Source organism: Lissotriton helveticus, chromosome 2_1 (assembly GCF_964261635.1).
Source record: "Lissotriton helveticus chromosome 2_1, aLisHel1.1, whole genome shotgun sequence".
Taxonomy (NCBI): domain Eukaryota; kingdom Metazoa; phylum Chordata; class Amphibia; order Caudata; family Salamandridae; genus Lissotriton; species Lissotriton helveticus.
This window is the reverse complement of record NC_136059.1, coordinates 1,224,787,241-1,224,814,915: the sequence shown is the minus strand read 5'-3', so window position 1 is coordinate 1,224,814,915 and position 27,675 is coordinate 1,224,787,241. Positions and strand designations below refer to the sequence as shown.

The 27,675-nt window shown below is 45.4% G+C and overlaps 1 long non-coding RNA gene across 1 annotated transcript in view; it reads left to right on the top strand.

Annotated features, from left to right (window-relative positions):
- Window positions 1-11,756: 11,756 nt before the first annotated feature.
- The window catches only part of LOC144818568 (uncharacterized), a 259,488-nt gene continuing 243,569 nt past the window's right edge, over window positions 11,757-27,675 (top strand). Inside the window, exon 1 of the long non-coding RNA XR_013607136.1 lies at window positions 11,757-11,843. This is a non-coding gene — a long non-coding RNA (uncharacterized LOC144818568). The remainder of the gene's footprint in view (window positions 11,844-27,675) is intronic.

Below are 27,675 nucleotides of genomic sequence, written 5' to 3'. Positions count from 1 at the left end.
GGAATTTTTGTAACTCTGCCAATCTTTCTGAAACTGTGGGCAAAATTTGTTCTTTATCAGAAAGTGTGACTGGAATGGAACGTGGATGAAGACCGGTTAGAAAATAGAATGGAGAACAGCCTAAAGCTGCATGAATGCTATTGTTATATGAGAATTCTACCATTGGTAATACCTCATCCCATTGTGTTGACAGAGTAGTGGTTAAACATTGTAAACTCTGTTCAAGATATTGGTTCACCTTTTCAGTCTGGCCATCAGTCTGAGGATGAAAAGCTGATGACAATGCTAATTCAATTCCCAACTGATGACTTAGTTGGTTCCAAAACCTAGAGACGAATTGAGGGCCTCAGTCTGAAATAATTTTATTTGGTAGGTCATGGAGCTTAACTATATTGTTCAGAAATATATGACTAAATTCCGTTGCTGATGGTAATTTGCTCAAAGGGACGAAATGTCCCATCTTGGATAAGAGGTCGACCACTACCAAAATTGTGGTAAACCCATGGGATTCAGGCAAGTCAGTGATGAAATCACAACTAATCGTGTGCCAAGGCATAGGGGGTATGGTCATTGGTTGTAATAGACCCACTGATAAAGAATGAAGAGATTTTTGTCTTTCACATACTGGACAAGCTTTTATGTATTGCTCTACATCTTTTTTCATGCAATTCCACCAGAAATTTCTTTGACATAATTCAAGAGTTTTGTTAATTCCTGAATGACCTGCAATTCCTGAATCATGATTCCATTCTAACACCAGTAAGAGTAATTCCTTATTGGGGACAAACAGTTTCTTTTTATGGAAGAAAAGTCCTTCATGTATGGTATGCTCTTTCTGAGATATGCCCAGACGTGTGTCCCGTGCTCACTAAGCCACTGGAGTCAAGCTATCCTGGCTGATGAAGGCTGATACCCAGAAACCGGTCCTAGGATGCTTGATTCCGGTCCAGGGAAGACATGGCTTGGTAGTTCGGCCTGGACTGTTCCCATGAGCCACAGGGTCAAGGCTGATTTGCATATGGCCATGTCTGAACTGGGGTGGCTTGGTGAGCAAAATAACGATGGATTAAACCCAGATCTGTGACTGGGGATGAATGTTTTGCCATTGTGCAACATTCTGTCCATCATCTTGTGTGTTTTTCCTTTCTGAGATAGCCATTGGTCCTCATCCATAGTCATAGTTTCAGCTTTTACTTTTTCCAAAAACTTATCTTATTGAGTGATTGCGATTATCTTCTCAGATGGAATATGCTCTGTGTTTTAGTAACTTGATCATTGTGTTATTCACAAACCAGACGTGAAAGAGTATCAGACAACAGTTGCTTTGGTCCAGGTCAATAAGTAATTAAAAAATCGAATTCACTAAAAAACTGCAACCAGCGCATCTGTCTTGGGGTAAGGGCCTTGACAGTGGAAAAGAATTGCAAGTTTTTATGATAAGAAAATATTGTGATGGTGTGTTCTGCACCTAACAAATGATGCCTCCATTCTTGAATAACAGCCTTAATAGCAAGCAACCCACGTTCAGCTACGGTGTAATTTTGTTCTGCGGGTAATAGTTTTTGTGAATAAAAGGCTATTGGGTGTAGATGCCCTGAATTTAGATCTTTTTGCATTAAAACACCACCCAAGGCTGTTTGGGAAGCATCCGCCTCCACAAAGAATGTCCTATCAGGATCTGGATGAATTAGAATGGGAGCTGAAGTAAACGCCCTTTTTAGTTGTTCGAAAGCTTGTTCAGCTTCTGAGTTCTATTGAAACTTTTTTCCTTTTTTTAACAGCTGTGTGATTGGTGTTACAATCTCGGAAAGTTTTGAGATAAAGCGTCTATAGAAATTTGCAAACCCCAAAACTCTTTGCGTGTCTTTTACTGACATTGGGATGGGCCAGGTCAGAATTGCTTCTACCTTTTTTGGGTCCATGGTTATCCCAACAGGAGAGAGCCTGTAACCTGTAAACTCTACTTTAGAAGTGTTGAAAACACATTTCTCTAACTTTATAAACAAGGAATAATCACGTCATCTTTGTAAAACGGAACAAACATGTGGTGAATGTTCTTCTGGGTTCTTGGAGTAAATCAGTATGTCATCAATGTATACTATGACACAGATGTCCAATAGGTCATGCAACACTTCATTGATGAAATATTAAAATGCTGCTGGAGCATTGCACAGACCAAAAGGCATCACTGTATGCTCGAATAGGCCATATTTTGTACGGAAGGCCGTTTTCCACTCATCACCTTCCTTTATACGGACAAGATGATAAGCCCCCCGTAAGTCCAATTTGGTATAAACACTTGATCCTTTCAATTTTTTTAATAATTCCGGAATCAGAGGTAGAGGGTACCTGTTTTTAATGGTGGCTTTGTTTACAGCGCGATAATCGATGCACACTCTTAAATCGACAGACTTCTTAGCCACGAAGAAAAGTGGCGAAGAAACTGGGGAAGTTGAATTGCGAATGAAGCCTATTTCCAATCATTCATCCAGGTATGATCTTAAATATTTATTCTCTGGATCTGTAAGAACATAAATCCTGCTACAAGGTAAAGTGGCTCCAGGGAATAAGTCAATTCTACAATCGTAGACTCTGTGTGGCGGTATTCCAGAAGCCTTAATATGATCAAAAATGTCTGAATATTCTTGGTATTCTTCAGGGCTACAGGAGGATTCTTGATTCAAGATTGCACAAAAAAGAGGCATCACTGGGTCTTTATTCTCTTGATAACAATGAACCCGACAATAAGATGAATCCAAAGTCACTGTGCGATTAATCCAGTCGATTTTTGGGTTATGAAGCTCCAACCATGGGACCCCTGGAATTACCCCAAATGTTGGGGTGTCGATGAGATAAAAAACAACATTCTCAGTGTGCTCATTATCCGCTACTATAGTTAGAGGGACTGTGTGAAATCTGATTAGACCAGAAGACAAGGCTGACCCATCAACAGCCCGAACTGGCTCTGGTTCTTTTTTAGGAACTTGAGTTATATGTAAGAGTTTGGCAAACTCTAGGTCAAAAAAGTTTCCAGTAGCTCCTGAATCTAAAAGAACAGGTATACTGTGTCTCTGTTGATTGGTTAAAATGAAAGTTAACCATATGGTGAAGTGTCTAGGGGTACGATTAATCACATTGGTTGCATATTGAGAGATGTTTTTATTATAACCTCTCGGGGAAACGATCTCTACTTTCCTCGAGAAGTTTAGTTTTCCTCTTTTTAAGGTAAATCACTGACTACAGCTAAAGTTTTCTTTTTTGCGGATTTTACTGGACACTCCCTAGCAAAACGTCCTGATATCCACAGTACAGACAAAGGTTTCCTTTACGTCTTCTTACCCTTCTCTTCTACAGATATTGGGCCTTTTAGGCCACCAATTTGCATAGGTTCTACATGCAAATTCTTGTCCTTTTCTAATGTTTCTTTCTTGTCTAACTTAAAGTGTAGATTTCTGATATCACCTCTGGGTCTTTCTGTCTTTCGTTCTCCCAGTCTGTGATCTAGTTTTACTACCAAGTCTAAAAATTCAGTATAATCCTCGGGCAAATTAACAATATGTGCTAAAGAGTCCTTTATGTCCTCTCTGAGGCCTCTATAATATAATGATATTCTTTTATCTTTGGGCCAATGAGTCTTCTAACAATCTATTAAAGGTGGTTACATATGTTAACAAATCCTTGGTTCCTTGACGGAGATTTAGAAGTTCATTGTCGAAGGCCTGTATAAAGACATGTTTAGCGAATAGACTAGAGATAGTTGTCTTAAAATTAACTAAATTATGCAATAGGGGATAATTAGAATATACCAAAGGCATAGCCCAATTGGCTGCTACTCCTACGAAGTATGAGATTATAAAAGCTACTTTAGATGTATCATTAGTGAACACCTGAGGTTTACACATAAAATGTAAGTGGCACTGACTCATGAAAGTTGAATAAAGACTGCTATCTCCCGTGAATCTTTCTGGGTTAGCAAGAGGGACTGGGCTGGGGGTAACTACATTAACCTGTAATTGTTGATCTGTGGTTTGGCCTGAAGTGTTCCTAGGAGGAAAGGTTGTAGAACCAAAGATGGGAGGAGAGAGAATGGGTTTTTCAGTCTTGCCTAAAGAATCCCTCCAGTTTGTAAAACCTGATCTAGTTCTATCTAATTCCTGTCTTAAACTCTGAGTCTCCACTCGTAATTCTTGCATCTCCTCATTTAACTTGTGAACTAACTGCGTTAATTGTTCAGTATCCATGGTTTCGAGTCTCAGAACCAAAAAGGAAACAAGGGAGAGAGGTTTTTGTGGCTTCGCTTTCTGTCACGATGTCACTCACCAGAACCTCCAAGTCTCCGATTGTTTCCTCCTTGGTGCTGGGTGTTCCAAATTCCTCTCTGAACCAATCAAACTGACAAAATTATAATAGTTCCTGTCAGTCCGAATGATCACTGGGGGAAAGGGGAATTGAAAAGAGAAACAAACAAAACACTGAACTCCTTCTTCTAGGAAGTCGCGTAACAGTTTCTCATCTAGAAGTGACTCTGGGCCTTCCTCTTCTTTTATATCTTCAAATAAGAACAGAGTATAGCTAAAGAATTCTTAGTTATCTTTATAATATCCAAGAGATTAATGACCTACCTAATCTAGGAGAGCCCATGCACACACTTCGTTTGATAATGCTTTTCTTAACCTCATGAGCGCTTACTTTCATTAAAAGTCACAAAAGTCACTTCAAAATACTTTTCCATTCCACAAGATTAGTTCTGTTAGTAATCAAAATGTTAGCATTCTCTAGTTATTCAGTATTTTATTAATTCCTTTTGTTCTCAGAGAAGATGTGTCCAAAAGGGGTTCTGGAATGATAAAATAAACGAAGAAAACAAACACAGAACCAAATGTGCTGTCAATGCACACCACTCGTTTTATCTCCTAATTAACACTTTTCTTTTAGGAGCTTCAAATATAATGTTCACAAGGAAACCTTCCTTTGGATGCCTTAAATTAATTTAAAACACTCAGAACACTGTGTTTCTTTCCCAGCTGCGCTAAAACAATGTCTCTTTCATTAAGCGCTATAATGTCTTGTATTCAGAAAGTCTTTAGTTTCAAAGCCCAAATAATATCCTTCGTCTGAGCTTTAAACAGTTTCAATCCTTCCTTGTACTAAAATGCTTAAATAACCTTACCGGAGCTTCAGAATTCACTGGTAATGAAGCTTCAAAATAACCTCTTGCATGTTCTTTTCTTTTCAAGGCTTTAAGGAATGCACTCGGGAGAGCCGCCGACTTCAGGAAGGTGAATGATGATTTCCGGAAGCTCTTGGGGAACCAGGAAGAATTCCTTGCAAGGAAACAGGTGCGGAAGAGGTCCGAAATCATCTGCCAATCCAGGTAAGTTCCAGCGGGGCTTCTGATTCTGCGGGGATAAGAGCAAAGGTTCCAGCGGTGCAGCAACAAAGCGAAGCACCGTTGGAAAGCGGGTGGGGTTTCTTATAGGCGCTTGAACACACGAGTGTTACACGTGACTTGTGAACTGCACGTGAATCTGCTTGGCAGTTATTTCAGGGTGTAACCATAAGACCCACGTGTATAGCGGCAATACTAAGCACAATCAAATGAACAGGACTTTACCTGTATAAACAAGCACTGCTACCTTTAAAATTAAACAAGCATTGCTACCTTTAAAGTTATATATCTGGTGAATAATACTGAATGTACTGAAGTCACAGAATGTCCAGGGACCATGATGTAAAATACAGAGTGTATGGTTTTAACATGGACCATGGTGAATAATACAGGGTGTACAACTTTTACATTAAGTACTAGGGTCATGACATGAACAAGAGTGGAACACTAGTTCAGCCTGGCAATAATCTGTCATTCAAAGACTATCAGGATCAACCTCTAACAGTTCCTACCCCCAAAGGTCGTCTCACTGGGTGAGGTTTCTCAGGGTGAAGATGGTGAAAAGCCTAAACCAATTGTGGGGCATGGACGCTGTTTCCAGGTTCCCAGGATCTTTCTGATATTCAGAGCCTTTCCAATCAATTAAATACTACAAGCGACCTCATACACGATTTGAGTCCATAATCTGTTTCACTTCATATTTGAGGTGGTCACCTATAACAACTGGTGGGGAGGGTTATCGATTCATGTGGATGGATTATGTGGTTTGAGAAGTGATACATGAAAGACAGGATGAATGGCGTAGTCTCTGGGAAGATCTAGCGTAATGGAAACTGGATTCACAATTTTTTCTATTGGAAATGGTCCAATGAATCTTGGTTTTAATTTCTTAGGACCTTCTATTTGAATGTTCCTGGTTGATAACCAAACTCGATATCCAACCTTGTATGGTGGTGTTGGTAGTCTGTGTTTATAGGCAGATTTTTTCATTTTAGATTTATTTTTAGCCAGAATCTTTTTAGCTTGTTCCTGGAATTTTTGTAACTCTGCCAACCTTTCTGAAACTGCGGGCAAAATGTGTTCTTTATCAGGAAGTGTGATTGGAATGGAACGTGGATGAAGACCGGTTAGAAAATAGAATGGAAAACAGCCTAAATCTGCATGAATGCTATTGTTATATGAGAATTCTTCCATTGGTAATACCTTATCCCATTGTGTTGACAGAGTAGTGGTTAAACATCATAAACTCTGTTCAAGATATTGGTTCACCTTTTCAGTCTGGCCATCAGTCTGAGGATGAAAATCTGATGACAATGCTAATTCAATTCCCAACTGATGACTTAGTTGGTTCCAAAATCTAGAGACGAATTGAGGGCCTCAGTCTGAAATAATTTTATTTGGTAGGCCATGGAGTTTAACTATATTGTTCAGAAATATATGACTAAATTCCGTTGCTGATGGTAATTTGCTCAATGGGACGAAATGTCCCATCTTGGATAAGAGATCGACCACTACCAAAATTGTGGTAAACCCATGGGATTCAGGCAAGTCAGTGATGAAATCACAACTAATCTTGTGCCAAGGCAAAGGGGGTATGGTCATTGGTTGTAATAGACACACTGATAAAGAATTAAGAGATTTTTGTCTTTCACATACTGGAGAAGCTTTTGTGTATTGCTCTACATCTTTTTTCATGCAATTCCACCAGAAATTCCTTTGACATAATTCAAGAGTTTTGTTAATTCCTGAATGACGTGCAATTCCTGAATCATGATTCCATTCTAACACCAGTAAGAGTAATTCCTTATTGGGGACAAACAGTTTATTTTTATGAAAGAAAGTCCTTCTTGTATGGTATGCTCTTTCTGAGATATGCCCAGACGTGGGTCCCGTGCTCACTAAGCCACTGGAGTCAAGCTATCCTGGCTGATGAAGGCTGATACCTAGAAACCGGTCCTAGGATGCTTGATTCCGGTCCAGGGAAGAAATGCTTGGTATTTCGGTCTGGACTGTTCCCATGAGCCACAGGGTCAAGATTGATTTTCATATGGCCATGTCTGAACTGGGGTGGCTTGGTGAGCAAAATAACGATGGATTAAACCAAGATCTGTGACTGAGGGTGAATGTTTTGCCATTGTGCAACATTCTGTCCATCATCTTGTGTGTTTTTCCTTTCTGAGATAGCCATTGGTCCTGATCCATAGTCATAGTTTCATCTTTTACTTTTTCCAAAAACGTATCTTATTGAGTGACTGCGATTATCTTCTCAGATGGAATTATGCTCTGTGTTTTAGTAACTTGATCATTGTATTTTTCACAAACCAGACGGGAAAGAGTATCAGACAACAGTTGTTTTGGTCCAGGACAATAAGTAATTAAAAAAGCGAATTCACTAAAAAACTGCAACCAGCGCATCTGTCTTGGGGTAAGGGCATTGACAGTGGAAAAGAATTGCAAGTTTTTATGATCAGAAAATATTGTGATGGTGTGTTTTGCACCTAATAAATGATGCCTCTATTCTTGAATAACAGCCTTAATAGCAAGTAACTCACGTTCAGCTATGGTGTAATTTTGTTCTGCGGGTAATAGTTTTTGTGAATAAAAGGCTATTGGGTGTGGATGCCCTGATTTTAGATCTTTTTACATTAAAACACCACCCAAGGCTGTTTGGGAAGCATCCGCCTCCACAAAGAATGGCCTATCAGGATCTGGATGAATTAGAATGGGAGCTGAAGTAAACGCCCTTTTTAGTTCTTCGAAAGCTTGTTCAGCTTCTGAGTTCTATTGAAACTTTTTTCCTTTTTTTAACAGCTGTGTGATTGGTGTTACAATCTCGGAAAGTTTTGAGATAAAGCGTCTAAAATTCGCAAACCCCAAAACTCTTTGCGTGTCTTTTACTGACATTGGGATGGGCCAGGTCAGAATTGCTTCTAACTTTTTTGGGTCCATGGTTATCCCATCAGGAGAGAGCCAGTAACCTGTGAACTTCACTTTAGAAGTGTTGAAAACACATTTCTCTAACTTTATAAACAAGGAATAATCACGTAATCTTTGTAAAACAGAACGAACATGTGGTGTATGTTCTTCTGGGTTTTTGGAGTAAATCAGTATGTCATCGATGTATACTATGACACAGATGTCCAATAGGTCGTGCAACACTTCATTGATGAAATATTAAAATGCTGCTGGAGCATTGCAAAGACCAAAAGGCATCACTGTATGCTCGAATAGGCCATATTTTGTACGGAAGGCCGTTTTCCACTCATCACCTTCCTTTATGCGGACAAGATGATAAGCCCCCCGTAAGTCCAATTTGGTATAAACACTTGATCCTTTCACTTTTTTTTAATAATTCCGATCAGAGGTAGAGGGTACCTGTTTTTAATGGTGGCTTTGTTTACAGCGCGATAATCGATGCACGCTCTTAAATCGCCAGACGTCTTAGCCACGAAGAAAAGTGGCGAAGAAACTGGGGAAGTTGAATTGCGAATGAAGCCTATTTCCAATAATTCTTCCAGGTATGATCTTAAATATTTATTCTCTGGTTCTGTAAGAGCATAAATCCTGCTACAAGGTAAAGTGGCTCCAGGGAATAAGTCAATTCTACAATCGTAGACTCTGTGTGGCGGTAATTTAGAAGCCTTAATAGGATCAAAAATGTCTGAATATTCTTGGTATTCTTCAGGGCGACAGGAGGGTTCTTGATTCAAGATTACACAAAAAAGAGGCACCACTGGGTCTTTAGTCTCTTGATAACAATGAACCCGACAATAAGATGAATCCAAAGTCACTGTGCGATTAATCCAGTCGATTTTTGGGTTATGAAGCTCCAACCATGGGACCCCTAGAATTACCCCAAATGTTGGGGTGCCGATGAGATAAAAAACAACATTCTCAGTGTGCCCATTATCTGCTACTATAGTTAGAGGGACTGTGTGAAATCTGATTAGACCAAAAGACAAGGCTGACCCATCAACAGCCCGAACTGGCTCTGGTTCTTTTTTAGGAACTTGAGTTATATGTAAGAGTTTGGCAAACTCTAGGTCAAAAAAGTTTCCAGTAGCTCCTGGATCTAAAAGAACAGGTATACTGTGTCTCTGTTGATTGGTTAAAATGAAGGTTAACCTTATGGTGAAGTGTCTAGGGGTTCGATTAATCACATTGGTTGCATAATGAAAGATCTTTTTATTATAACCTCTCGGGGAAACGATCTCTACTTTCCTCGAGAAGTTTAGTTTTCCTCTTTTTTAGGTAAATCACTGACTACAGCTAAAGTTTTCTTTTTTGCGTGTTTACTGGACACGCCCTAGCAAAATGTCCTGATTTTCCACAGTACAGACAAAGGTTTCCTTTACGTCTTCTTACCCTTCTCTTCTACAGATAATGGGCCTTTTAAGCCACCAATTTGCATAGGTTCTACATGCAAATTCTTGTCCTTTTCTAATGTTTCTTTCTTGTATATCTTAAAGTGTAGATTTCTGATATCACCTATGGGTCTTTCCGTCTTTTGTTCTCCCAGTCTGTGATCTAGTTTTACTACCAAGTCTAAAAATTCTGTATAATCTTCGGGAAAATTAACAATATGTGCTAAAGAGTCCTTTATGTCCTCTCTGAGGCCTCTATAAAATAATGATATTCTTTTATCTTTGGGCCAATGACTCTCTGCTAACAATCTATTAAAGGTGGTTACATATGTTAACAAATCCTTGGTTCCTTGACGGAGATTTACAAGTTCATTGTCGAAGGCCTGTATAAAGACATGTTTAGCGAATAGACTAGACATAGTTGTCTTAAAATTAACTAAATTATGCAATGGGGGATCATTAGAATATACCAAAAGCATAGCCCAATTGGCTGCTACTCCTCCGAAGTATGAGATTATAAAAGCTACTTTAGATGTATCATTAGCGAACACCTGAGGTTTACACATAAAATGTAAGTGGCACTGACTCATGAAAGTTGAATAACGACTGCTATCTCCCGTGAATCTTTCTGGGTTAGCAAGAGGGACTGGGCTGGGGTTAATTACATTAACCTGTAATTGTTGTTCTGTGGTTTCGCCTGAAGTGTTCCTAGGAGAAAAGGTTCTAGAACCAAAGGTGGGAGGAGAGAGAATGGGTTTTTCAGTCTTGCCTAAAGGATCCCTCCCGTTTGTAAAACCTGATCTAGTTCTATCTAATTCCTGTATTAAACTCTGATTCTCCACTCCTAATTCTTGCATCTCCTCATTTAACTTGTGAACTAACTGCATTAATTGTTCAGTATCCATGGTTTCGAGTCTCAGAACCAAAAAGGAAACAAGGGAGAGAGGTTTTTGTGGCTTCGCTTTCTGTCACAATGTCACTCACCAGAATCTCCAAGTCTCCGATCGTTTCCTCCTTGGTGCTGCGTGTTCCAAATTCCTCTCTGAACCAATCAAACTAACAAAATTATAATAATTCCTGTCAGTCTGAATGATCCCTGGGGGAAAGGGGAATTGAAAAGAGAAACAAATAAAACACTGGACTCCTTCTTTTAGGAAGTCGCGTGACAGTTTCTAATCTAGAAGTGACTCTGGGCCTTCCTCCTCTTTTATATCTTCAAATAAGAACAGAGTATAGGTAAAGAATTCTTAGTTATCTTTATAATATCCAAGGGATTAATGACCTACCTAATCTACGAGAGCCCATGCACACACTTCGTTTGATAATGCTTTCGTTAATCTCATGAGGGCCTCAAATAAATAATATTTATTAACAGTTACTTTCATTAAAAGTCACAAAAGTCACTTCAAAATACTTTTCCATTCCACAAGATTAGTTCTGTTAGTAATTAAAATGTTAGCATTCTCTAGGTATTCAGTATTTTAATCATACCTTTTGTTCACAGAGAAGATGTGTCCAAAAGGGGTTCTGGAATTATAAAATAAAAGAAGAAAACAAACACAGAACCAAATATGCTGTCAATGCACACCACTCGTTTTATCTCCTAATTAACACTTGTCTTTTAGGAGCTTTAAATATAATGTTCACAAGGAAACCTTCCTTTGGATGCCTTAAATGAATTTAAAACACTCAGAACACTGTGTTTCTTTCACAGCTGTGCTAAAACAAAGTCTCTTTCATTAAGCGCTATAATGTCTTGTATTCAGAAAGTCCTTAGTTTCAAAGCCCAAATAATATCCTTCATCTGAGCTTTAAACAGTTGTAATCCTTCGTTGTACTAAAATGCTTAAATAACCTTACCGGAGCTTCAAGGTCAGTCTTTTAACTTTGTTTTCAGAATTCACCCGTAATCAAGCTTCAAAATAACCTCTTTCGTGTTCTTTTCTTTTCAAGGCTTTAAGGAATGCACTCGGGAGAGCCGCCGACTTCAGGAAGGAGAAGGATGATTTCCGGAAGCTCTTGGGGAACCAGGAAGAATTCCTTGCAAGGAAACAGGTGCGGAGGAGGTCCGAAATCGGCTGCCAATCCAGGTAAGTTCCAGCGGGGCTTCTAATTCTGCGGGGATGGGAGCGAAGGTTCCAGCGGTGAGGCAACGAAGGGAAGCACCGTTGGAAAGCGGGTGTTTTTTTTATAGGCGCTTGAACACACAAGCGTTACACGTGCCTTGTGAACTGCAGGTGAATCTGCTTGGCAGTTATTCCAGGGTGTAACCATAAGACCCACGTGTATAGCGGCAATACTAAGCACAATCAAATGAACAGGACTTTACCTGTATAAACAAGCACTGCTACCTTTAAAATTAAACAAGCAATGCTACCTTTAAAGTAAATATCTGGTGAATGATACTGAATGTACTGAACTCACAGAATGTACAGGGACCATGATGTAAAATACAGAGTGTACGGTTTTAACAGGGACCATGGTGAATAATACAGGGTGTACAACTTTTACATTAAGTACTAGGGTCATGGCATGAACAAGATTGCTTAGGGAAATCAAAAAGAGGGAAGGAAGAGGTGGTGCTGGGTGGCACCGAGGTGGGCACGTCCTCCTCTTGCAAAGGTACTGGTAATCAAAAAAGGTCCACCTCAGAAAAAGTCAGTGTGTACCTTGTTGTTGATGGAATACACACAATGTGTTAAAATACCCATCACACACCAAAAGGGCCCTTGGTGTCATGCTTCATCATCGGGGTCTTCCCGCCCGGCTGCTGGACGGGGCAGTGCTGCGACAAGCGACTACGCTGGAGCACCTTTTAAATGTGGGTGCTATGTGAGTGAATTGGAGTGAGTGTCAGTAGGGTCAGGGGTGATATAGAAAAGTGATGTTAAAAAATACCTGGCCTAGTGGTAGAAAAAACTATTTAATAAACACTGGCTGGTATTGTTAAAAAATGTGGTTTCGGAAAGGGTAAGCGGGTTAATGGGCTTACTTTCCTGTGCGGGTCAACATGTTTCGGGGCGTCATGCCCCTTCATCACGGAAACCACGGACGGAGGAGGAAGCACCACGAGGCTGGGGGTTGATTGGACCCTCAAATACCCTTCTGTCCAGAGTTGGCTCATGGGGCATTGTACCCTACCTTCCTAAGCATACTACATCAGTATTTCAGCATTAGCAAGGGATTTGTATAGATATAAAATATATATCGATACACATTGATAAATAATAGTACCATCACACCACTTTGTACATACACTTTTTATTGTGGAAATACATTAGTGAGTGACAGGAGGATCTGACCCCGGTCCTGACGAAGGGGCATGACGCCCCGCAACATGTTGACCCGCACAGGAAAGTAAGCCCATTAACTCGCTTACCCTTTCCGAAACCACATTTTTTAACAATACCAGCCAGTGTTTATTAAATATTTTTTTCTATCACTAGGCCAGGTATTTATTAACATCACTTTTCTATATCACCCTGACCCTACTGACACTCACTCCAATTCACTCACATAGCACCCACATTTAAAAGGTGCTCCAGCGTAGTCGCTTGTCGCAGCACTGCCCCGTCCGGCAGCCGGGCGGGAAGACCCCGATGATGAAGCATGACACCAAGGGCCCTTTTGGTGTGTGAGGGGTATTTTACCACATTGTGTGTATTCCATCAACAACAAGGTACACACTGACCTTTTCTGAGGTGGACCTTTTTTGATTACCATGAACAAGATTGCAACACTAATTCAGCCTGGCAATAATCTGTAATTCAAATACTATCAGGATCAACCGCTAACAGGTAAAACCCCACTTTGTTCTCCTGTCCCAGCTTCACAGATGGGAGTTGACGTTGTGGGTGAATCTGTCTTAGAGAGGTGTTTGTGCTCAGTTTTTGCCGGCACCAGGTTCACAGTAGACAGGGCAACTGTTTGTTTGTCTTTGGGAGCAGGTGTGGGGATGGGCGTGCCCTTGGATGGTGGTGATTTAGATGAATATGAGCTTGAGGCCTGCTTCTTGGCCTGATGCCCCTGAGTGTCACGTGAAGGGCTTTTGCCTTTGCACACCTGTGTGCCTGTTTTGTGTTTTGGGGATGGTGTCTGTGCTCTGGACCACTGGGAGTGCATCTGTTGTGTGCTGCGTGTGGAGGACTTGGTGCCTGAGGGCTGTAGCGTGTGGGCACTCTCGTCAGGTGGTGCCACTGGCAGGGAGGTTGCTGAAGGGACTGGAACTAGGGGGAAGCCTCTGACAGCTGAATGGCTGCCGTCACTGTGAAGGACAAAGATTGGACAGTTCTGTGTAGACCACCCACGTCCGAATGAATGCCCTCCATGTAGGCAACTACCCGTGCAAACTTATTGTCATGATCCTGGAAGGCATTCAGGAGAGCAACCTGACCCACACACAGTTAGCGCAAAAGGTCCACCGCCTCCACACTGAGGCAGCAGGGAAGACAGGGGCAGGGGCAGCAGTGCAGGGGGGGGGGAGGACACTCTACCCTTCCTAGGGCTGCTGGCACAGACAGTACTAGTGGTAGCAGCCGGGAGGGTGGCCACTGGACGATGTGTGGTGGAAGAGAGGCAGGTTTCGAACTCCATCGAGGAGTCACCGCTGGAGTCAGATGATGTTGAGGTTGGTGTTTCCGGGCATGATTCTTCCAGGGCACTCCTGTCCCCCTCCGAAGCGCTGGTCACATCAGTGTCAGTGAGCTCATGTGTAGCATCATGCCAGAAGCTTCACCACTGGTGTCTGTCCCCTGTGGGAAACATCACTTACAACGCAACTTTTACCACGCAATGCTTTTACATCGCAACTTTTACAACGCAAACCATTACAATGCATTGCGCTGGGGGGCGCTCTAGGATAGGGAATATATTTAATTTACTATCCAACACCTTTCCTACTATCCACGGGGACTGGAGTTGGAATAGTAAATTAAATAATTCACTATCCAGCGCCCCAAAGCACTATGCGTTGTAATGGTAAGCGTTGTAAAACTTGCGATGTAAAAGCATGCGTGGTAAAAGCATGCGTTGTAATGTCGTACATCCGTCCCCTGTCCTTCCGTGCCCTGGGTAGATGCTGCAATAGACAGAGACGTAGGTTCAGTATAGTGCCATACTCACAAACATCATATGCAAGCAAAGCATAAAATTAGAAAATGATACACCCATGTTGCCCACCACCATGTGCAGTCTGCATGTGCAACCTTTATGCAATCCTCTGTGACACCCATAATGCAGCAGATGTCAGAAGGCCACATCTCATCTTGCAATGTCAAGGGCAATTGTATTAAAGACACCAGGAAGTACATGTAGCGAAAATGCATGACTGCTGCACTCAACACAGAGGCCACTTACAAGCCATTGCATCTCACTAGAAACATCACTGAGCTCCGCACTGGCTCAGGTTTGGGATACATGCAGTCACTCACACCCAAAGTCACCCTTCACAGAATACTCATCCCCAACTTGCTGCTGATGGGCCCTCAAACGTCAATCCAGCTCTGGCTGTGTCACTACCAAGATGTGGGCCATTAATGGTGTCATGCTCCTACGCGCCAACCTTCCAGTCCGAGGGAGCAACCCCAGCGTCATCTCTGCCACGTTTTTGCTCAGCCGGCAGATGTCATCGCACCTCTAGTGACAGTGTGTGTGTCGTTGGTTGGAGACACCCAGAGCCCGCACCTTGGGTACAATGGCCCTCCTACACTGGTGGACGTTAAGCTGCATGCATAAAAGACAAGAAGAGGAAGTTTCAGTGACACTTTGTTATGTATCACTGTGTGTCAGTACAGGAGCATGAAAAAACATAGCACACCAATGTTGAGCAGACCCCATACAGCATGACACTTAGTACATTTGCATCAAATAATCTCATAGAAATGTATACATGTATGATGATAGACACAGTACCTGGCCATCTCATACACATGCAGTGTGCCCGCACAGAAACCATTGTGAAGAAGGCCCTCATCTGTGATGCAGTATGTGTATGAGCAATACATACAATGCATTTGAAATGATGTGTCGGGGCAGACTCATTGTGTCCAACACTACATACCCCTTAATGACCTTGGCCAGTGAATGGCTAACTTTGTATTGGAGGTCACATTTAGGGACATGATCTTCCATTCTCACACTCTTCTCAGAACGTGTAGGCCTGTCTTGTGCAATCCTCAGGCCCAAGATAGGTCATCGAGAAATAGGGTTGTGGACAACACATATGTTTCACTCAGTACATTTACTGATGGGTCCTTTTAAAATTGGGCAGCTTCTGTGCAGGCCAGGGTGACTCACACTGAGGTGAAGCGTGGGCCATCAGAAATTCACATGCATGTACAATATGAGAGGGCAAACAGTGCATGTACATGCGAGACAGAACACATAATGAAAACAATGGAAGGATGATATTTCCAAATTACATTTATCTGATGTGTTATGGAGGAATTACTGTAGTGAGGGCTGGGCCTTGTTACTCACACTGCTATGTTAGCATAGGCTTATTAGAAGTTTAAATGCCATTTTACCTTTTTGTTGCTTTTGCACACAACACTGCATATAACTGTTGCTGTAAGTTAGGCTGCGTGAAATGCTTCACATGAGAATGGCTTGTTTTCAGCATCCCTAGACTTATATTGTGACTCTAGTCTGCATACTAAGTGCTAAAGCCTCCAAGATTATCATAACAAGGTAGCTGTTGTTCGGGCTGATCGGCTCATGTTTTAGCCATAACTTATATGCAGCTGCAGCCAACGTGATTCTGGCGCCTTTAATAATGCACTGTAAGCATGATTACAGACACTTGGATGAAGCCCATTTTTCCAGAGAGACAGAGAGCCTATGCAGATGCTGATGTGATTCACACCTGCTGATCTTGGAGGTATGGGGTCCCCCAAACAAACCTAAGAGACCGTCTATATTTTATAAAACATAGTTCCTATCTAGGGAGGGTGTAATACTAGGCACTATAAGACCAGTTTTCACCATCATTGTAATATGATTTCTCCTTTTGTGTTTTATGGAATTGTAACAATGCTGACCATATTATTTCTAATCGTATGTCTGCTTATGTTGGAGCACGTCGTTAAAATAAATATTTAACTTTGCTCGTGTCTCTATTTACTCCTGTTGTGGACTGGTATGAGAGTATAACAAAAGAGTATTCTTGTTTCCCACCATTCCTGAGTATAACCTAAGTCGCATGTACTGGGTTGTCTAATCATTGATTCTCCTGCTATAGGACGAAGATCTAATGTGACACCGATGCTAGCTGGTTAGGGTTTCTAGGCACTAAGGTAAGTTTTTTTGGTACACCACAATTCACTGAGGTCCTTGTTCTCTGTGCACAGTTCTGTGTAGGAGCAGAATCCCTGCAACATTACCACCAAGAGTGTTACAATCAGCCATTTTAATCTTGTGCATAATGCACACATATCCATGGGGGCAGTATAAAAAATGTACACACATTCTTCAGTACCCTCCTGACTAAATACATGTATAAAGTCACAAATGAGTATGTGAAAACCTCATGGACTATGACATCACATAGCACAGGCAACGTTTTTTCTGACTTCGACTGTCCAAACCAGCAGTGTTACTGTATGGCTGCAAAAAAACTGCATGTCCCTCCCATCCTTAAATGTAGCCATGGATCTGTGGAAATAAGGCTACACACCCCATTGACATGAAGTCAGCATATTAGGCAGTGTATCACACATTTACATTACCCAGTCTCAGACCTACGTTTGCCTTTGTATTGCTGAAGAAAGGCTGTAGAAATGTCAATGTTGCCATCCTCCCCAAATACTCAAGTGCAATATTTACTAGGCCATGTATGGAGCATGGTATATGAAAAATGAGGATGCATCCACATTAACTTGCACTCACAGGCACATACTTCTGCAGAGCAACATCATGTGAGCACTCTTTGCACTCTCAAACTTTCACTCTGAAACACTTAGCAGTACATCTGGAGCACCATATAGCCCCCCATACTGTGAAAGCACCTCGTCCACCAGGACCCCCAGCTCCTCTGTGGTGAAGGGACGGGCCCTGATGTTCTCAGTTCTCACCATCACTGGATCCAGGAGACAGGAACAGCAGCAGTTGGGGATGAAGAATGGCAGGAAGCAGTGTCTGGATGCAGTGGAAATGTGTGGCTCTCTCACAGACTTATATAGCCCCCTGGGGTTAGTTAGTTAATTCTTTATTCGGTTTTTAAAGTACATAAAAAACCATAAAAGCAATATCACAATAAAAAACGTCATTATACATCAATATAAAAAGATTTGTTACAATTCATAAAAGGGCACGATATCCCTGCGAGACATTAGGGGACACTGTGCCATGCTAGCTGATGCATCAGTATTCTTAATTTCTGGGATTCATATATTTTCCATGGGATAAAAACTTATCAAAGATTTATTCTGTGTTTAAAAATACATTTCAGAAATGTCACAAAGTATTTGCAAATCCGTTCAGACTCTAGAAATTGCAGTCGCAGCAGAGCTGGACGACATCTTCTAGAGCCCATTGTTTTTAACAGCGGCAACAACAAAAGCTTACGATGGACATCATAGTATTTACAGAACAGAACAGTGTGGATTGTTGACTGTTCTGATATTTTATCACATGGACAAGGTAATAGAATTTGGTCCCAAATATTTTGGGCCGGAAAAGCCACCAATCGGTGGAAGATGTTAAATCTAAATCTTACCAACAGAAATCGCTCAAATTGTTATAGGACATATGTTAAATATGGCTGAATGGAAAGAGTAATCTGTATCGCCATTGAGTGTTGTACGGAAGCTTTTCTTGCTTCTGTGGCGATACGCAGCTCTTCTACGTGGGACAGTGCCCTCACTTTCAATTCCTTTCTGGATATTTTTCAGAAATCCTGTCGGGATCGGAGTAGTAGTCTCCAAGCCCCATGTCGGTCAAGAGCTTTTTCACATACCTAAGCCAACTAATTTTGAGTGAGTAGTCTAGTGACATGCAATCCGCCACTATTTGCTTAGTAAGTGAATTTTTTGTTGATGTCCAAATTCGACGCCATAGTAAAAGCGGTTGTATTTTCGCTAAATCCACCAAATACGGTGGCTACGCGGGCGACGATGGTGGACGCAGCTTGTTAGAGCTCCCACCGGCCCGTTCTTTATCCGACTACTAATCCTGGCTTCCAGACCCGTTTTGATCCCCAAACAGCTGGCGAGCAGTGCAGAGGGCAGGAGGTATCACCCGGTGTGCCCTTCGGTGCTCCCGGATCGCTGGCGGAGCTGAGGACCGCGGCGGCAGTCTGCGGCCTAGTCCCCGGGGAAAAGCCGGGACCTCGAGTTTGGAGCTCCCCGGCCGGGGAGTCGACGCGCCGACCTGCCTATGTCCGTCCCCCGGGGACTGGCGGAACCCTTCTTCCGGGCGGAGTGAGGAGCTACTGGAGGGACCATCTGGCTATGGTGGGTGCCTGCTCTGGCATTTGGAGGAGGCTGGAGTGAGACGAGGCCTACGTTGGGGCCGCAAGACTGGGACCTCGATTTTCGGGGCCTCCGTCATCGGCAGCAGTGGAGTGGCTGGGGAGATCCGACCGAGCCGGCGGACCACACGGCTGACTGACTGACCCTGAACGGCGGCGGCTCCAGGGTGCAGCGGCTGGGTGCTAATCAGCCTCGCTGCGATTTTGGGACGCACCTGGAGAACCTGGGGAGAGAGGAGGCCTGCATCCTTGCCGGTAAGCCGGGGCCTGGGTTTTCGCGCTCTCCCGGGGCCGGCTGCACACAGAACCGACGCAGATTACAGGAGGGGTCTGGGTGCCCCCGTGCCGGTGGAAGTGGCGGAAGGTTGTGGGGGGCGCCGCTGAGCCGCCTTCTGGGGTGACCCATTGGACCTATCACGATTGGGGGTGCAGACCCTACCAGGGACAGCCGGTGGGCCACGTTGTACCTCACTTGGATTGTCATTGGCGAGCCTGGTGGTGTGGCAGTCAGGAAGCCCGGGGACCTACGAGACCTGTGATTCCGGGGTGGTCCGCTGTGTGCCCTGCGGAGCAGTCGGAAGCGGGGGTGAGGAGGGCACGGCCTGGTGATCAATTTCCATAAACCCCTGGCTGGAGGCCGTTTCCTGTTCAGGGGCTGCGGGACCACTCTTCGGTGGTAGGAACCCTCCCCCCTCTGTGGAGCCTCCTGATACAGACCCCTACAGCTTCACGCGGCTATGACTAGGGGAGGTGGCGGCCCGCCCAAGCAAGGGCCCATAGACAAGTTTACCGGACCCAGCGGAGGGTCTGGAGCTCCCAGCGGGGGTGGAGGAGCAGGACCGGACAACGCGGCACTCATGGCGGCGATCACCCAGTCCAGAGATATGCTGGACGCGAAGATTGGGGCAGTGGGTGCGGACGTGACCCTGCTGCGACAAGACCTACGGAACGCCGTGGACCGAATTACCGAGATGGAGTCAAGGATCTCGGTGGTCGAGGATGATGTGGGTACTTTGAAACACAAAATGGCCGCGATGGAACACGTTCAGAAGGCCCTTGCGACCCGAGTGGAAGATGCTGATGGTCGCGCACGTAGGAACAACCTACGCTTTGTTGGCTTTCTGGAACGATGCGAAAAGGACAATATGGAGCAGTTTCTAACCGGATAGCTGGAAAGCTGGCTCCCCACGGGGGCACTTTCCGCCTGCTTTGTGATTGAACGTGCACATCGCGCATTAACGCAGCGACCGCCGGAGGGAGAACGACCCCGAGCTGTAATCGCCAGACTGTTGAACTATCATGATCGGGATGTGATTCTACGCGAGGCGAGGGCCAGAGACTCCATTGTGTACGAGAACCGGAAGATCATGATCTTCCCTGACTATACCAGGTTAGTGCAGCAGCAGCGTCGTTCCTTCTTGGATGCTAAGGCCAAACTACGTGGATTAGAAATCCAATATTCCCTGCTATAGCCGGCCCGCCTGCGGGTTGTGTATCAGTCCCGAACCCATTTCTTCGACTCTCCTGAAGATGTTTTCAGGTGGACTGACGAATCTGTGCAGATCAGACCCCATGCCCAGCCGGGTCTAAATCCTGATGCCCCTGGAGGTTTGTCGCAGGAGCGGAGGGGCCAGCCGGCCCGAACGGACAGACCACGGAGGTCCAGGTCAAGGAAGAGATCCGTCTCAGCCAGCGTGACTTGTGCCAGTGAGACTATGGCGTCCGACCACTCCGAAGACAATTCGTGAGCCCATGGGCGACACTGCGCTGCTGCGGGACACTTGAGCTGCCGGAGGGTCCTTGGCCGGGCCTCGTCCCTAGAAATGTGGACGATGTTCATAGTGCTTGTACTTGGGGATGGTTTACTCGTAATGGTGGTGGCGGATAGGGGTCTGGGGGTGCCTAGATAGGGCCTCCGACTACCACGCAAAGTGGGTGTTGGTTAGGGGAAGGGTGGGAATTGCAGTTCTTAAGGGGTGTTGGGATCCATTGGTATGGTTGGTCTTGGGCCCTCTGTTTTGGGCCCGGGGCGGCCCATGCCGCGACAGGTACTTCAATGTTCTCTGAGGTATTGGGATGGGGGGTGTTGGAGACAGGGGTTGGGGGTAGGACATGTAGGACCAGTGATAACCGAAGCTGTAGGGTGTGCTAGAGTAGTTCCTGTTGTTGTTGGGAGGGTCTGGAACGGGTGGGGAGGGGAAATGCACGTGCTGTTTGTTAAAGACCTGGAAGAAATTCACGGTGTGAGGAGATGGCACGGGGGGCCGTCATGTTGGACCTCGATTGACTATGGCAGACTTACCTCACAGACTCTCCCGGGAGTCCCTACGAATAATCACTTGGGATGTCAGGGGGATGCTGGATGTAATTAAAAGGGGGGCAGTCTTGCGATGGGGGAAGAGAGAGGCCGCGGATGTACTCCTACTCCAAGAAACTCACATGATGGGCTCTAAGGTACTTAGCTTGCAGAGGTTTGGATATCATCAGGTATTTCATGCCGGGTTCGTCAGGGGCTCTAGGGGTGTTGCTATACTGGTACAACGCAGAGTTGCATACGTCCATGGAAAGCAGTGGGCTGACCCTCAAGGCCGCTTTATATTCGTTAAGGGCATGGTGGGCAAGGAACCGGTTGTATTTGGGAGTGTGTATGCCCCCCCCCTCTGCAGTGGGCCCTGTCCGAGAAGCTGTTTACGGTGTGGGATGATATCCCGGAGTCCTTGGCGGTGATTGGAGGAGATTGGAATGAGGTGATGGATGTGAGTGTGGACCGTCAGAGGCGGCGGGGAGTGCTTGCTGGCCCTGCTCCAAGTTCCCCTACCCGGTTGCAGGCCATGGTGGAGGGATTAGGATGGGTAGATGTGTGGCGATATCTGCATCCGACAGCGCGCGAATACACGTATGTCTCTGCAGTGCATGGCTCGTTCTCGAGACTGGATTATGTGTTTGTGCCTGCCGTCTGTCTGAGTAGGGTGCGCAGCGCTGCGATGCTTCCGAGGGGGCTCTCAGACCACTCCCCAGTTTCAGTCACGATAGACCTGCTTACAAAGAGGCAACCTTTCCGATGGAGGATGTCCTCGTGGCATCTCCAGCAGCCCTCTTATGTCCAGCACCTGCGGGAAGCTGTTGCACACTACTGGCGGGAAAACCTAGTAGATGATATGGACGTTGTAGTAGTGTGGGAGGCCATGAAACCTACTATAAGGGGGGTGGATATTGCGTGGTGTGCTGAAGCCCGCCGTAAACGTCGGGAGTCGACCACTACGGCTGCTAAACTCGTGGAAGACCTAGAACAACAGAGTCGGGGAGGAGGAGATGAGGTAGCGGTACGGCTGCTTCTCCAGGCGCAGCAGTCCTATGCCTCTCTCTTGATGGACGAGGCTAAACAGGCGTGGCTGGCCACGCGGAGCAGGATATACCAGTGGGGAGACAAGTCCAGTACCATGCTCCATAGGTTGTGTCAGCAGCGTCTCCAGCCGATCACGCTGCCGGGCCTCACTGCTGAGGACGGAGTGACGATTACAGAGCCGGCCAAGCTTGCAGCGAGTTTCGCCGACTATTTTCGGTCACAGTATGCCCCACGAGACAGTCTCCGCGCTGAGGATGTGGCTAAATTTATTGATGACTTGCCGCCTCGGGCGGTGTCTGATGAGGCCAGGCAGGAACTAGATACTCCACTTACGGCCGAGGAACTTGGGGAGGCACTGGGCCAGCTCAATGTTGGTAAAGCACCGGGTCCGAATGGCTACCCTTGTGAATTTTTCAAGAAATTCCAGCTTCTTCTTGGGTCCCATTACCGTTCTACTCTGGAAGCTGCACGGGAGCGGGGCAGATTGCCACCTGACTGGTGCCACGCCGAAATCGTGGTTTTTCAAAAACCGGGCAAACCCCCTGACAGACACGACTCTTATCGCCCCATCTCGTTACTGAATATAGAAGCCAAGATTCTAGCAAAAGCACTAGCGAATCGCTTACTCCCCTATATGGCGGACTTAGTCCATCCGGACCAAGCAGGTTTTATGCCCCATCGGGCGACGCGACACAACATCCGGCGAGCGCAAGCGGCGGTGGACGCGATGGGAGTCCTGGGAGAGGAGGCGGCTTTGTTATTAGCGGACATTCATAAGGTGTTTGATTCTGTCAGCTGGACGTACCTTTTCACGCTCCTGTCTCGCCTCAACCTGGGCCCGGTGCTCCTGTCGTACATCTCGTTGCTTTATACAGACGTCACGGCGTCCGTTCGGGTCGCTGGGGCCACGTCGGGGGTATTCTCCATTGGACGGGGGACCCGCCAGGGGTGCCCGTTGTCCCCGTACTTGTTTGCTCTAGCCATGGAGCCTCTAGCGTCTTGGGTTCGCATAGACGCACAGCTCCGGGGTTTTGTTTGGTCTGAAACCCTTTTTGATAGGATTGCCTTGTATGCGGACGACGTCCTCTTCTTTCTTACTGACTTGGATCGCTCGGGGCCCCAGTGTTAGAAATTATGCGAGTTTTTGGAGAAGTCTCAGGTCTTTGCTTGAGTTTAGGCAAATCTACCCTCTGGGTGCTGGGAGGCGAGGCGCAGGTGGGCCTCTGGGCGGCAGACTTACGGCAGGTGACCGACGGTTTGAAGTATTTGGGGGTGTTCCTTTCAGAATCCACCCGTGTTACGTGGGAGCGTAATATCGTACCTGTGTGGGATAACGTTCAAGAAGATGTAAAAACTTGGTCTCGGGTGCCTTTAACCATGTTTGGTAAATCGGCGATATTCAAGATGGTGGCTCTTCCCCGTCTATTGTACCAATTACAGAACTACCCTCATCCCATCCCTCCCCAGTGGTTTCGACAAGTTAATTCTACCCTGAGTCGCTTTCTGTGGGCTGGGGGCGCGGCCAGAGTGGCCCTGAAGACGTGCTTCCTCTCCACGTATTGTGGAGGTTTGGCCACCCCCGATCTGTTGTCATATTATCAGGCCTCACAGCTGCTCATACTCAACGAGTGGTGGTATGGCGACAGAGGAGACCCGGCATATGCCCTGGAACGCTCATTGATGGGCGACCATACATTGCACACGGTGCTCTACTCGGCCCGGCTGCTGCGGGCACTGCCATGCGTCACAAGACTAGTCTTTGCTGTGTGGCGGCAGGCGTTACGTCGTATGGGTTGGTGGGGTAGGCTAACTGCTGAGACACCGTTGTGGCATAATGGTCAACTCCCCGGCCTGATGACACTCTCGGGATTTGATGGCTGGGATGCAGTTGGGATATCAACGTTGGGACAGGTCATGTCCGGGACTACTTTAAAGTCCTTCCAGGACCTTAGCGCTGAGTTCAGTATGCCCCAGACCCAGTTCTTTCGCTACTTGCAATTCCGGCATGCACTCACGCCCAGTGTCGCGAACCTCGACTCGCTCCCTGAGTTTAGCCCCATTGAAGCCAAGGTATTCATGGGGGACCTTGGTGATAAGAAGATCTCTCGCATTTATCAGACGATGGTGACCCACTGCTCTTCTACCTTGCTACCTTTGAAAGCAGCTTGGGAGGCTGACATAGGTCCCCTAGATGAAGATGACTGGAGGGAGGCCCTGGAGTCCCCACGTGGAACCGCGATAGCGATGCGGCTTCGCCTCATCCAATTCAAGTACCTGCATAGGTCTTATTATACATGAGAGAGGCTCTGGAAGGCTGGTTCTATTGAATCGTCGGAGTGTCTGCGGTGTGGCGCGGCTGTGGGTACACTGCTGCATACAGTGTGGTCATGCCCTAGACTGATTGGATTCTGGAGGGGCGTATGGAATTGCTTGTCTGAGGTCTTGGGATGGGACCTCCCGCGCACTCACCGGTTGGGCTTACTCCACATACTCGAGGGTGTAGGTGGGAACATCTACAAGCGCCACCTATTGCTACTGGGCCTAATAGTGGCCAAGCGAGATATAGCCAGAGCGTGGAAGGGTGTCCGGGCCCCCCCCCCTGTGTGCATGGAAGGCCGGTCTAGATTTTTATATGGGACTGGAACAGCCGGTGTTTGAGGCGAGAGGCTGCCCTCATAAGCACTTTAAGATCTGGAAGAGATGGGCGGAGTGCAGGGGGCTGCTTCTTGATCCCCCGGTGGTACATGAAGAGGAGCTATAGACAGAGGTACCTGAGTGCCTCCTTACTGTGTCATGCCTTACGACCGATGATACTATGTGTCTACTGCACGTGCATAGGGTTAGGGTGGGATAAGGGGAGGGGAGTGGGGGAGTTGGGCATTGGGCGTTGTTGGGGGGGACTGGGGTAGGGGAGGGGGATCCTTACTTTGATTTCTTCTCCGTTTCCTTGGTATTGTTATAATGAGTGTATACTATGCTGCAATGTTTGGTGGCGCTCTCCTGATTGTGGAGAACCACGCCTTTTGCTCTGCTTAAACTCAATTGAATAATAAAATTTCGTTGTGAAAAAAAAAATCCACCAAATACGGGATCCCCAGTTCGGCATGGCACCCAAACGTGGAAACGCATTTAGGTGCCGATAATAAAAATCTTAAGAAAGTATTCTCTGCTACTTGTAAGGAGCTAGTGTTGGTATGTCCCCACAATCCAGCCCCATACAGGGCTATCGTTTGACATTTGGCTCTATAGATATGTAACAATTCTACGGGTGGCCTTTTTCCCAACTTTTGTGAAAAACTTATGAGCGCAGCAATTGCTCGCATTAGATGGTGTTTCCTTGCCTCAATTGCGGGTTTTCAATTTAATCTATCATCAATTATGATACCCAGATAGGGGTATTGGCCAGTAACTTCGAGTCTTTCTTTGTCAAGGATTATATATTTACCCCCTTTTTTCCCTGAACCTGCTGCCATTACATATGTCTTTTTTATAATTATTCGCAGATCAAGGTTTCCCATAAAAGTAGCATACCTATCCAAAGCCTTCTGTAGTTCAGGTGGGGTGCGGGCCAGTATCACGGCGTCGTCTGCGTAGAGTAGAGCGGGTATCGGGCGGTCTCTGACTTGCGGTAGGTCCTGGCCCCCCTTCACCATAGCCACCTCCAGTCCATTTGTGTAAAGTGAAAAGAGAAAGGGGGCCAAGACACAACCCTGCCGGACGCCACGCTCTACCCTAAATGACTCAGACAACTCGCCTTTTACACCAAAACGTACCCTTGCAGAGGCATTCGAATATAATTCCCTCAAGAAACCAATCAGCGGGGCCTCAACATCCAAATTTAAAAGGACGGACCACAATTTTGCATGGGAAACGCAGTCAAAAGCAGCAGACAGGTCAACGTACACCATGTATAACCTGCCCTGCTTTGCACAAACGTATTTACCGAACAACATTGATAAATTTAGGGCTTGCTCAGTCGTCCCAAAACCCTCCCGAAATCCAAACTGGAGATCAGATAGGATCCCACCATCGTAAGCCCACTGCTGTAAACGCTCAAGCACTACTCTCCCCACCACCTTGCCTAGCGAGTCCAGCAGAGAGATCGGACGATAGCAGGACACTTCATGCCTGTCTCCTTTCTTAAATATAGGTACCATGATGGATTTGGTCCAGGATACCGGCAGACCGGTCTTCAGTGCTGCCCTGAACACCCTAGTCAGTGTGGGGGCCCATAGGTCTATTTTATATTTGAAAAAATCTACTGGAACCCCATCTGGGCCCGGGGCTTTACCGTTTCTACATGCTTTTAACGCTTGCAGAACCTCACTTATGGTTAGTTCTGACGTTATGGGATAAGCCTCCATCAAGGGGCTATCACTAGATACTGTCTCGGCCCCTTCTAGTTCCTGGCCCTTCGTGAATATTTTCGAGAAGTGTTCCACCCAGACTGATCCCTCGATGGCCACTTCAATGGTTGGAAGGGTTTTGCGATCTAGTAGGAATGGAGCTTTTACCACTCTCCAAAATGCCTCACTATTCTTGTCTAAGGAGCTTTCATGTAGTTGGTCCCATAAACCTTGTTTTAGTTCGGCTTTCCTTTCTTTACATGCTATGTTGTAGTCCTTTCTTAACATTCTTATTTCTTCTTGATCTCTATTCGTTTTTTTTAGGGCTGTTTTCAATTTTTTATGTGCTGCCGTACATTTGTGATTAAACCATCCTGTTTTCCTGGGACGGTCACTTTTTATCTTAGCCGTTAGTAATTCATTTGTTTTCCCCAGGATTACCTCACAATTATGTAGGACTTCCTCCTCCAAGGATCCCGAATCTAGTCACTTAACTACGGAGGGGTAGACTGCACGCATCACTTTCCTAGTTAGTTCCCCGGCATCTACCTTTGATGGGGCGGTAATTTCTTCTGGTAGTTTCTCAATGCAAAACCCTCATGCTACCTCTAATTTACCGCTCAAAAGGTGTTGGGCTCTTCACACCATGTATTACCTTCAGGAGACTTAAATAAACCTGAACAGTCAAAAATGCAATTTATTATTCAAGCCAATAAAGAGAGTTGTTGAGTATTTTAAAGGGTTTTATTTTCTAGTCAAAAGTT